At 36.6% G+C, this 9,851-nt stretch overlaps 1 long non-coding RNA gene across 1 annotated transcript; it reads left to right on the top strand.

The window, feature by feature from the left end:
• Window positions 1-1,572: 1,572 nt before the first annotated feature.
• Window positions 1,573-4,085, top strand: LOC131514004 (uncharacterized). The gene is made up of 2 exons (XR_009262890.1): window positions 1,573-3,488; window positions 3,776-4,085. It is a non-coding gene; the product is annotated as an uncharacterized LOC131514004 (long non-coding RNA).
• Window positions 4,086-9,851: the final 5,766 nt, after the last annotated feature.

Raw genomic sequence — 9,851 nt, 5'->3', positions numbered from 1 at the left:
GATCTCAATCTTTTTATACTTGTTGAGGACTGATTTGTGTCCCAGTATGTGGTCTATTCTGGAGAATGTTCCATGTGCACTGGAGAAGAATGTATATTCTGCTGCTTTAGGATGAAATGTTCTGAATATATCTGTTAAGTCCATTCAGTCCAGTGTGTCATTCAAAGCCATTGTTTCCTTGTTGATTTTCCATTTAGATGATCTGTCCATTGCTGTAAGTGGGGTGTGGAAGTCCCCTACTATTATGGTATTATTATCAATGAGCTTCTTTATGTTTATGATTAATTGATGTATATATTTGGGTGCTCTCACGTTTGGAGCATAAATGTTTACAATTGTTAGGTCTTCTTGGTGGATAGACCCCTTAATTATGATATAATGCCCTTCTTCATCTCTTGTTACAATCTTTATTTTAAAGTCTAGATTGTCTGATATGGCTACTCCAGCTTTCTTTTGTTGGCCATTGGCATGTTAGATGGTTCTCCATCCCTTTACTTTCAATCTCTAGGTGTCTTTATGTCTAAAATGAATTTCTTGTAGGCGGTATATAGATGAGTCTTATTTTCCTATCCATTCTGATACCCTATGTCTTTTTCTTGGAGCACTTAGTTCAATTACATTTAGAATGATTACTGAAATATATGAATTTAGTGTCATTGTGCTGCTTGTAGTGTCAGTGTTTCTGGTGATGTTCCACGGCCTTTCCTACTTTTTGTTGCTTTTGGTCTTTTTTGTTATTTCTCTATGCAAAAGTACTCCTTCAAATTTCTTTCAGGGCTGGTTTAGTGGTCATGAACTCATTTAGATTTTGATTGTCTCGGAAACTCTTTATCTCTCCTTCTATTTTGAATGATAGTTTTGCTGCATAAGGAATTCTTGGCTGCATATTTTTCTGATTCAGCATGTTGAATATATCCTTCCACTCCCTTCTGGTCTGCCAAGTTTCTGTGGATAGATCTCCTGACAACTTGATCTATCTTCCCTTGTAATTAAAGGACTTTTTTCCCCTTGTTTCTTTCAGGATTCTTGTCTGTGTATTTTGTGAATTCGACTATGCTATGCCTTGATTATTGTTGGTTTTTGTTGAATGTAATGGGCCTTCTCTGTGCTTCTTGGATTAAAAAAAATTTTTAGTGTTCATTTTTATTTTTGAGAGAGAGAGAGAAACAGACAGACAGAGACAGAGCATGAGCAGGGGAGGGACACAGAAAGAGGGAGGCACAGAATCTGAAGCAGGCTCCAGGCTCTAATGCAGAGCCTGATGCAAAGCTCAAACTTAGGAACTGCAAGATCATGACGTGAGCTGAAGTTAGATGCTTAGACAACTGAGCCACTCAGGCATCCCTGTGCTTCGTGGATTTTGATGTCTGTGTTCTTCCCCAGATCAGGAAAGTTTTCAGGTATAATTTGCTCACATAAACTTTCTGCTCCTCTTTCTCTCTCTTCATCTTCTGTGGCTCTATGATTCAAATGTTATTCCTTTTTAACAAGTCACTGAGTTCTCTCAGTCTTGTATCATGATTTTTTGCTTTGTTTCCCTCTTCTTTTCTGCTTCATTATTTTCCAGAATTCAATAACACCAGCATTCTTCACAGAGCTAGAACAAACAATCCTAAAATTTGTATGGAACCAGAAAAGACCCCAAACAGCCAAAGCATACTTGAAAAAGAAAACCAAAGCAGGAGGCATCACAATCCTGGACTTCAAGCTCTATTACAAAGCTGTAATCATCAAGACAGTATGGTACTGGCACAAGAACAGACACTCAGATCAATGGAACAGAAGAGAGAACCCAGAAATGGACCCAGAAATGTATGGCCAACTCATCTTTGACAAAGCAGGAAAGAATATCCAATGGAATAAAGACAGTCTCTTCAGCAAGTGGTGCTGGGGAAACTGGACAGCGCCCTGCTGAAGAATGAACCTGGACCACTTTCTTACACCATACACAAAAATAAACTCAAAATGGATGAAAGACCTCAATGTAAGACAGGAAGCCATCAAAATCTTAGAGGAGAAAACAGTCAAAAACCTCTGACATTGGCCGCAGCAACTTCCTACTCAACATATCTCCGGAGGCAAGGAAAACAAAAGCAAAAATGAACTACTGGGACCTCATCAAAATAAAAAGCTTCTGCACAGCAAAGTAATCAATCAGCAAAACCAAAAGGCAACCGACGGATTGGGAGAAGATATTTGCAAATGACATATCAGATAAAGGGTTAGTATCCAAAATCTATAAAGAACTTATCAAACTCAACACCTAAAAAACAAATAATCCAGTGAATAAGTGGGCAAAAGACATGAATAGATACTTCTCCAAAGAAAACATCCAGATGGCCAACTGACACATGAAAAAATGCTCATCACTCATCATCAGGGAAGCACAAATCAAAACCACAACGAGATACCACCTCACACCTGTCAGAAGGGCTAAAATTAACAACTCAGGCAACAGCAGATGCTGGTGAGGATGTGGAGAAAAAGGATCTCTTTTGCACTGTTGGTGGGAATGCCAACGGTGCAGCCACTCTGGAAAACAGTATGGAGGTTCCTCAAAAAACTAAAAATAGAACTACCCTACCACCCAGCAATTGCACTACTAGGCATTTATCCAAGGGATACAGGTGTGCTGTTTTGAAGGGACACATGCACCCCAATGTTGATAGCAGCACTATCAACGATAGCCAAAGTATGGAAAGACCCCAAATGTCCATGGGTGGATGAATGGATAAAGAAGATGTGGTATATATATGTGTGTGTGTGTGTGTGTGTGTGTGTGTGTGTATAATGAAGTATTACTCGGCAATCAAAAAGAATGAAATCTTGCCATTTGCAATTATGTGGATGGAACTAGAGTGTATTATGTTAAGCGAAATTAGTCAGAGAAAGACAAATATATGACTTCAGTCATATGAGGACTTTAAGACACAGAACAGATGAACATACGGGAAGGGAAGCAAAAATAATATAAAAACAGGGAGGAGGACAAAACATAAGAGACACTTAAATATGGAGAACAAAGAGAGGGTTACTGGAGGAGTTGTGGAAGGGGGGATGGGCTAAAGGGTAAGTGGCATTAAGGAATCTACTTCTGACATCATTGTTGTACTATATGCTAATTTGGATATGTTAAAAAAAATAAAATTAAACAACAATAACAAAAGAAAAACAAAATATAAAAAAAAATGGGAAGAAGACATGAATAGACATTTTTCCAAAGAAGATATCTAGATGGCCAACAGACACATGAAAAGATGCTCAACGTCACTGATCATCAGGGAAATACAAATCAAAACTACAATGAGATATCACCTCACACCTGTCAGAATGGCTAAAATGAACAACACAAGAAAACAACAGATATTGGTGAGGATGTGGAGAAAGAGAAACCCTCTTAACACTGTTGGTGGGAATGTAAACTGGTAGAGCAGCTCTGGAAAACAGTGTGGAAGTTCCTCAAAAAGTTAAAAATTCAGGGCGCCTGGGTGGCTTGGTTGGTTAAGCGTCTGACTTCGGCTCAGGTCATGATCTCACGGTCTGTGGGTTCGAGCCCTGCGTTGGTCTCTGTGCTGACAGCTCAGAGCCTGGAGCCTGTTGCAGATTCTGTGTCTCCCTCTCTCTGTGACCCTCCCCCGTTCACGCTCTGTCTCTCTCTGTCTCAAAAATAAATAAACGTTAAAAAAATTTTTTTTAAATTTTAAAAAAATTAAAAAAAAATTAAAAAAAATTAAAAAAAAATTAAAAAAAAAAGTTAAAAATTCAACTACCCTAGGATCCAGCAATTGCATTTCTAGATATTTACCCAAAGAATACAAAAATACTATTTCAAAGGGATACATGCACCCTGATGTTTATAGAAGCATTATCTGCCATAGCCAAATTATGGAAACAGCCCAAGTATACATTGATAGATGAATAGATAAAGAAGATGTACTATATATATACAATGGAATATTAGCCATCAAAAAGAATGAAATCTTGCCATTTGCAATGACATTGGTGGAGCTAGAAAGTATTATGCTACATGAAATAAGTCCATCAGAGAAAGGCAAATAACATATGATTTCACTCATATGTGGAATTTAAGAAATAAAACAAATGAGCAAAGGGAAAAAGAGAGGCAAACCAAGAAACAGACTCTTTATTTAAATATTTATTTACTTATTTTTGAGAGGGAGAGAGAGAGATAGAGAGACAGAGGAGAGGGGGAGGAAGGGAGAAAATCCCAAGCAGGCTCCATGCTGTCAACACGGAACCTGACTCAGGGCTTGATCTCATGAACTGTGAGATCATGATCTGAGTCGAAATCAAGAGTTGGGTGCTTTATCAACTGAGTCACCCAGGTGCCTCATTTTTTTTTTCAGACTCTTAACTACAGACAACAAACTGATGGTATCAGAGGGGAGGTAGATGGGGGGATGGGTTAAATAGGTGTTGGGGATTAAGGAGTGCCATCTCATACTTTAGCCCCTTACCTGAATAGCAAGAGACCATTATGTCAGCCTCAATTTAACAATCTGTGGAAATCCCAGCTTGAGTGGCACTCCAATTTTTCAACAAATCACTTTATTCCAGGGAGATGTGGGGCTCTGATTGTCCAGGCCTTGGATTTGGTGTCACTTCTGTGTCACGGATGGAGACATTTTTCTTTCTTTCTCTAAACAAGGATGGAAAAGAGCAAGGCTGGATAGATAACGATAGCAGTGATGATGATGATGATGATGATGATAATGATGATGGTGATCATAATACTACTATCATAATCCATTATACAAGGCTGATACATTCTGATATGTTCTCTCTCTGCTTTTTTGCTTTCTCTTATTTCTGTTAAAAAAATTCAGGAGATTCTCCCTATAAGTAGAATTTATGTAGTTCATATACAACCAAACTCATTTGTCCAATTTTAAAGAGATAAAAAAAATCACTTTGACTCTCAAGTCCAGCATCTCTGGTAATAATGAATTTCTTATTCTGCTGTGGATGTCAATAGTGAAATGATAAATCCAACTTTCTTCAATGCAGGAGAAAACAATAGCATAACCACAACAAAGGGGGGGAAGGTTTATTATTTATTTATTTATTATTTTTTTAATATGAAATTTATTGTCAAATTGGTTTCCATACAACACCCAGTGTTCATCTCAACAGGTGCCCTCCTCAATGTCCATCACCCACTTTCCCTTCCCTCCCACCCCCCATCAACCTTCAGTTTATTCTCAGTTTTTAAGAGTCTCTTAAGCTTTGCCTCCCTCCCTCTCTAACTATTTTTCCCTTTCCCCTCAAAGGGGGAAAGGTTTATAGCATAACTTGCTGAGTGAGGTGGAAGAGGAGTGAGGTTGGTCTCATAATCTGGCTATACCTTGGCTCTGATTCCAAGAAGGGTTTACGTTGTCTCTCTTCTCACATGGCTCCTCTGTGAGGTAGGACAGGGTAGGCTTTTTCTGTGTGTTGCACAGTTTAGGTGACCTCATCATTCTGGTGTGCTTAATGAAGCATGAGGGTAGTTGTAGACACACTGGATACTAAAGAATATCCTAAGCATTATGTAATCCTAAATTCTTTTTGAAACATTTTTTTCATCCTAGTGGGAAATTTGATTAAAACTAAATTCTTATTGAGTCAAGATGCTTAAATGTATACAGGGTCAATTCTTGTAGCTTTTCTCTCATTACTACAGGTTTAGGTGTTCCAACCATAGTCCCAGGTCTTCAGTTTACTTGTTTTCTTCTTCTCTTATGAATAGGAAGCAAATGGTGACAAAGAGACAGACTTCTCTGACTCATCTGCTGGGTCCCATTCCAGTTAATAGCTTTTTAAATGGAAGATATTTGTAACTTTATCAGGAAGGAATCGTATTACATCTGGAAGGTTTCTAAATGATCATTGTACATGCTCACACAAATACTTCCCTTACTCTTTCTGGGCAACAACAATTTCTCATTCTGTATGTTCCTTTTTGCTTAACTTTACATCCAGCAAGTCTTTATGGAGCAGATAATTCCAGTTTTACCAGTTCCGTATACTATGCAACCACTCATGTCTCAGCTCTCTTGGGTTTTTAGCTATTGGGAGAAAAAGTACCACTTAACAAACGTGGTTAGTATTTATGCTTTTGGGTGAATTGGCTTAAAAAGAAATTTGATTCTTGTACTATTATATCAATTATACATCAATATTTTTAATGTTAGAAACTTAGTAGGCTCATGATCTGACTACAGGAGATATTTTATTCAACTGATATGTTCCCACATAGTACCAGTTGGCATTCTTTACATGATGGACGCATTTCCAGCTAAACTCAAATGGTTGTATGTTTTAGCCTATGCCATATGCTCAACCAAATTCCAGGTACTTGTTTTAGCTTTAATTGAGATTCTTTCAGTTACAATTGATAGGAAACCAGGTTGAAAAGAATAAGTTAAAAAACATAGCAAAAATGAGAGACAGAGACAGAGATAGGAAAAGAAAAGGGGGGAGAGAGAGAAAGAGAAAGAGAGACTTCAGGGTCACATTCCTGTTTCTCTGTCCTAGCTCTCTGTCTCTTAAGCTTTGTTTCTCCTGGTATGTTGACCTTATTTTCTCTCACTGCTTGCTCAACATTGTGACAAATATGGCTGTCCTTTCTCACTTCTCAAGTCACATCCTTCCAGTACATTAGCCTTAAGTCAATGGTGCTTTAATCATCACTCCTGGTAGAAAATTCCAGGGAAGGATAATTATTGGCTACACTGAGCCATATACTTATCCTTCAACCAATAGCTCTGTTCGTTGTGATGAAGTATTTGATAGCTATAGGGAAGGTCAGTTGCCCACTGGAGTATTCATGGGGATGCAGTCTTTTATCAGAAGAAGAAAGAGAGAAGTTACTGGGAAACAACAGCACTGGCTACTGGACTTATGGAATAGAGCACTTCTCAAATACACCTCTTTAATATGTATATATTGCTCTTGTCTACTTTTGAGAGGTCATCAGAAAAATACAGTTGCCACAGTTCACAGGGATATCATTGTATTGATGGCATTTGAGATTTGTTATGCCCATATGAGTATATTTGGTTATAAACATTTTCTTTTTATTGAGATATCATTAACACATTATATTAGTTTCAGGTGTACAATATAATGTTTTGATATGAAATGATCATCACAGTAAGTTTAGTTAATATCTATCACCACACATAGTTACAAATGTAATTTTCTTGTGATGATAGCTTTTAAAAACTAGTCTTTTAACAAGTTTCAAATATACAGTACAGTATTGTTACTACAGTCACTATGCTGTACATAAATGAATTGAACATATATATATATGGGTTTATTTTTGGGGTGTCTATTCTATTCCATTGATCTATGTGTCTGTTTTATGCCAATACCGTACTGTTTTGGTTATGATAGCTTTGTAATACAGTTTGAAATCAGAATGTGTAATGCCTCAGCTGTTTTTCTTTCTCAAGTTTTCTTTGGCTTTGTTTTTTTTACAAATTTTAGGATTTTTGGCTCTATTTTTGTGAAAAAGTACCATTGGAATTAGAGAAATTTTTTTTAATTAAAAAAAATTTTTTTTAAATTTGAGACAGAGAGAGAGCAAGGGAGAGGGGCATCAGGAAAGGAGTAGAGAGAGAGGGAGAAAGACTCTAAAGCAGGCTGTATGTTGAGCATAGAGGCCCATGCAGGATTTGATCCCATGACCCTGGGATCATGACCTGAGCTGGAATCTAGATTCAGATCCTCAACCCAGTGAACCACCCAAGCACCTGCCATTAGAATTTTGATAGGGATTGTGGTGAATCTTTAGATTGCTTTGGGCAATTATGGCATTTTAATAATAATTCTTCCAATCCATGAGCATGGAATATCTTTTCATTTATTTATGTCTTCTTTAATTTCTTTTATTAATTTCTTACAGTTTTTTTGTTTTTAATTTTTTTAATGTTTATTTATTTTTGAGAGAGAGAGAGGCAGAGTGCAAGCAGAGGAGGGGCAGAGAGAGAGGAGACACAGAATCCGAAGCAAGCTCCAGGCTTGAGCTGTCAGCACAAAGCCAAATGTGGGCTTGAACTCACAAACCATGAGATTATGACCTGAGCTGAAGTCAGACACTTAACCGACTGAGCCACCCAGGCACCCCTATTTCTTATAGCTTTTAATGTGCAGGTCTTTCCCCTCCTTGGTTAAATTTATTCATAGGTATTTTATTTTTTTCATGCAATTATAAATGGGATTGCTTTCTTACTTTCTCTTTCTGATTCTTCATTATCAGTTTATAGAAATGTAACAGATTTCTATATTGAAACCAACTCTTTCAATATTGTAGAGCCATTTTGAGAACTTTGGAGTAAATGACCCTCATTGATTATTGCTAACATCTATCTTTTGGTCATATGTTCATTCTCTAGGTTACACAAGCAAGTTGGAGAAAAATATGCTACATACATTCCATCTAGAAATGCTAAAGATGATCTGGGTGCAAAAGTTATCCTGTCAGGTCAGAATTTCTATATGTCAGAATTTGGGAACTAATCTTAAAGAAAAAGCTTTCAGAGAAGTTAGTTCAAATAAGAACAAAGGAGCCACAAAAAAATATTATCTAAACCATGGCTACATTATTAACCAGAGAAAACGTGCTTTCTGATAATCAAAGCAGAAAAATAACATAGGGACTATTAGAAATTTTAAGCTTTTCTAGAAGGACTTTATTGCTGATACAAATTCTAAGTGATGAAAAACACAAAAGTACAACAAGAATCAGTCCTACAGACAATTGGTTCTATCATCTAGGCTAAATACATGGTGGTTGGTTTATTTTGCTTCCAGAACAAGAGTTAAACACTAAATTCTTTTGATTGTCAACATTTTTTCCCTCAGTACTATTGTTGATACTAATTGCAATAATGTTAATCTTGATCATGGTCTTTCCAGTTTTCATCCTTAATTGATTTCTAGTTTCATACCATTGTGTTAGGAAAAGAGGCTTGATATGATTTTAATCTTCTTAAGTTTAACAAGACTCATTTTGTGGCCTAACACATGATCTGTCCTGGATAATGTTTCATGTGACCTTGAGAAGAATGTGTATTCTGTTGCCTTTGGATGGAAAGTTTTTTATATATCTGATACATTCTAATGTGTCATTTAAGGCCATGGTTTCTTTATTGATTTTCTTTCGGGATGATCTATACATTGATGAAAGTGGGATATTAAATCCCCTGTTATTGTATTGCTGTCGATTTCTTTCTTAAGATCTGTTAATATTTGCTTTATATATTTAGGTGCTCCTATGTTGGATGTGTAAGTATTTACAAGTGTTATATTCCTTTATCATCATGTAATGCCCTTGTCTCTTGTTATAGTCTTTGTTTTAAAGTCTATTTTGTCAACCTAAATATAGCTACCCCATCTTTCTTTTGATTTACATCTGCATGGAATATCTTTTTTCCATCTCTCCATTTTCAGTTTGTGTGTGTGCTTATGTCTGAAGTGAGTCTCTTGTAGGCAGCATATAGATAGGCCTTATATTTTTACCCAGTTAGCCACTACATCTTTTGGAGAATATAGTCCATTTATATTTGGAGTAATTATTGATAGGTATGTATTTATTGCCAGTTTGTTAATTGTTTCCTGGATGCTTTGTAATTCCTCCATTCCTTTCTCCTTCTCTTGCTCTCTTCCGTCGTGGTTTTAGACTTTTTTAATGTTATGCTTAGATCCTTTCTTATTATTTTTATGTATCTATTATAGTTTTTTGCTTGGTGGTTACTATGGAGCTTACATATAACAACTTTGAAGAGTCTATTTTAAGCTTATAACTTGTTTGGACACGCTAAAGTTCTAAATTTTACACTTCC

Source organism: Neofelis nebulosa, chromosome 6 (assembly GCF_028018385.1).
Source record: "Neofelis nebulosa isolate mNeoNeb1 chromosome 6, mNeoNeb1.pri, whole genome shotgun sequence".
Lineage (NCBI taxonomy): Eukaryota > Metazoa > Chordata > Mammalia > Carnivora > Felidae > Neofelis > Neofelis nebulosa.
Note: the sequence above shows the minus strand (reverse complement) of the source record. Positions and strands in the feature narration are given on the sequence as shown.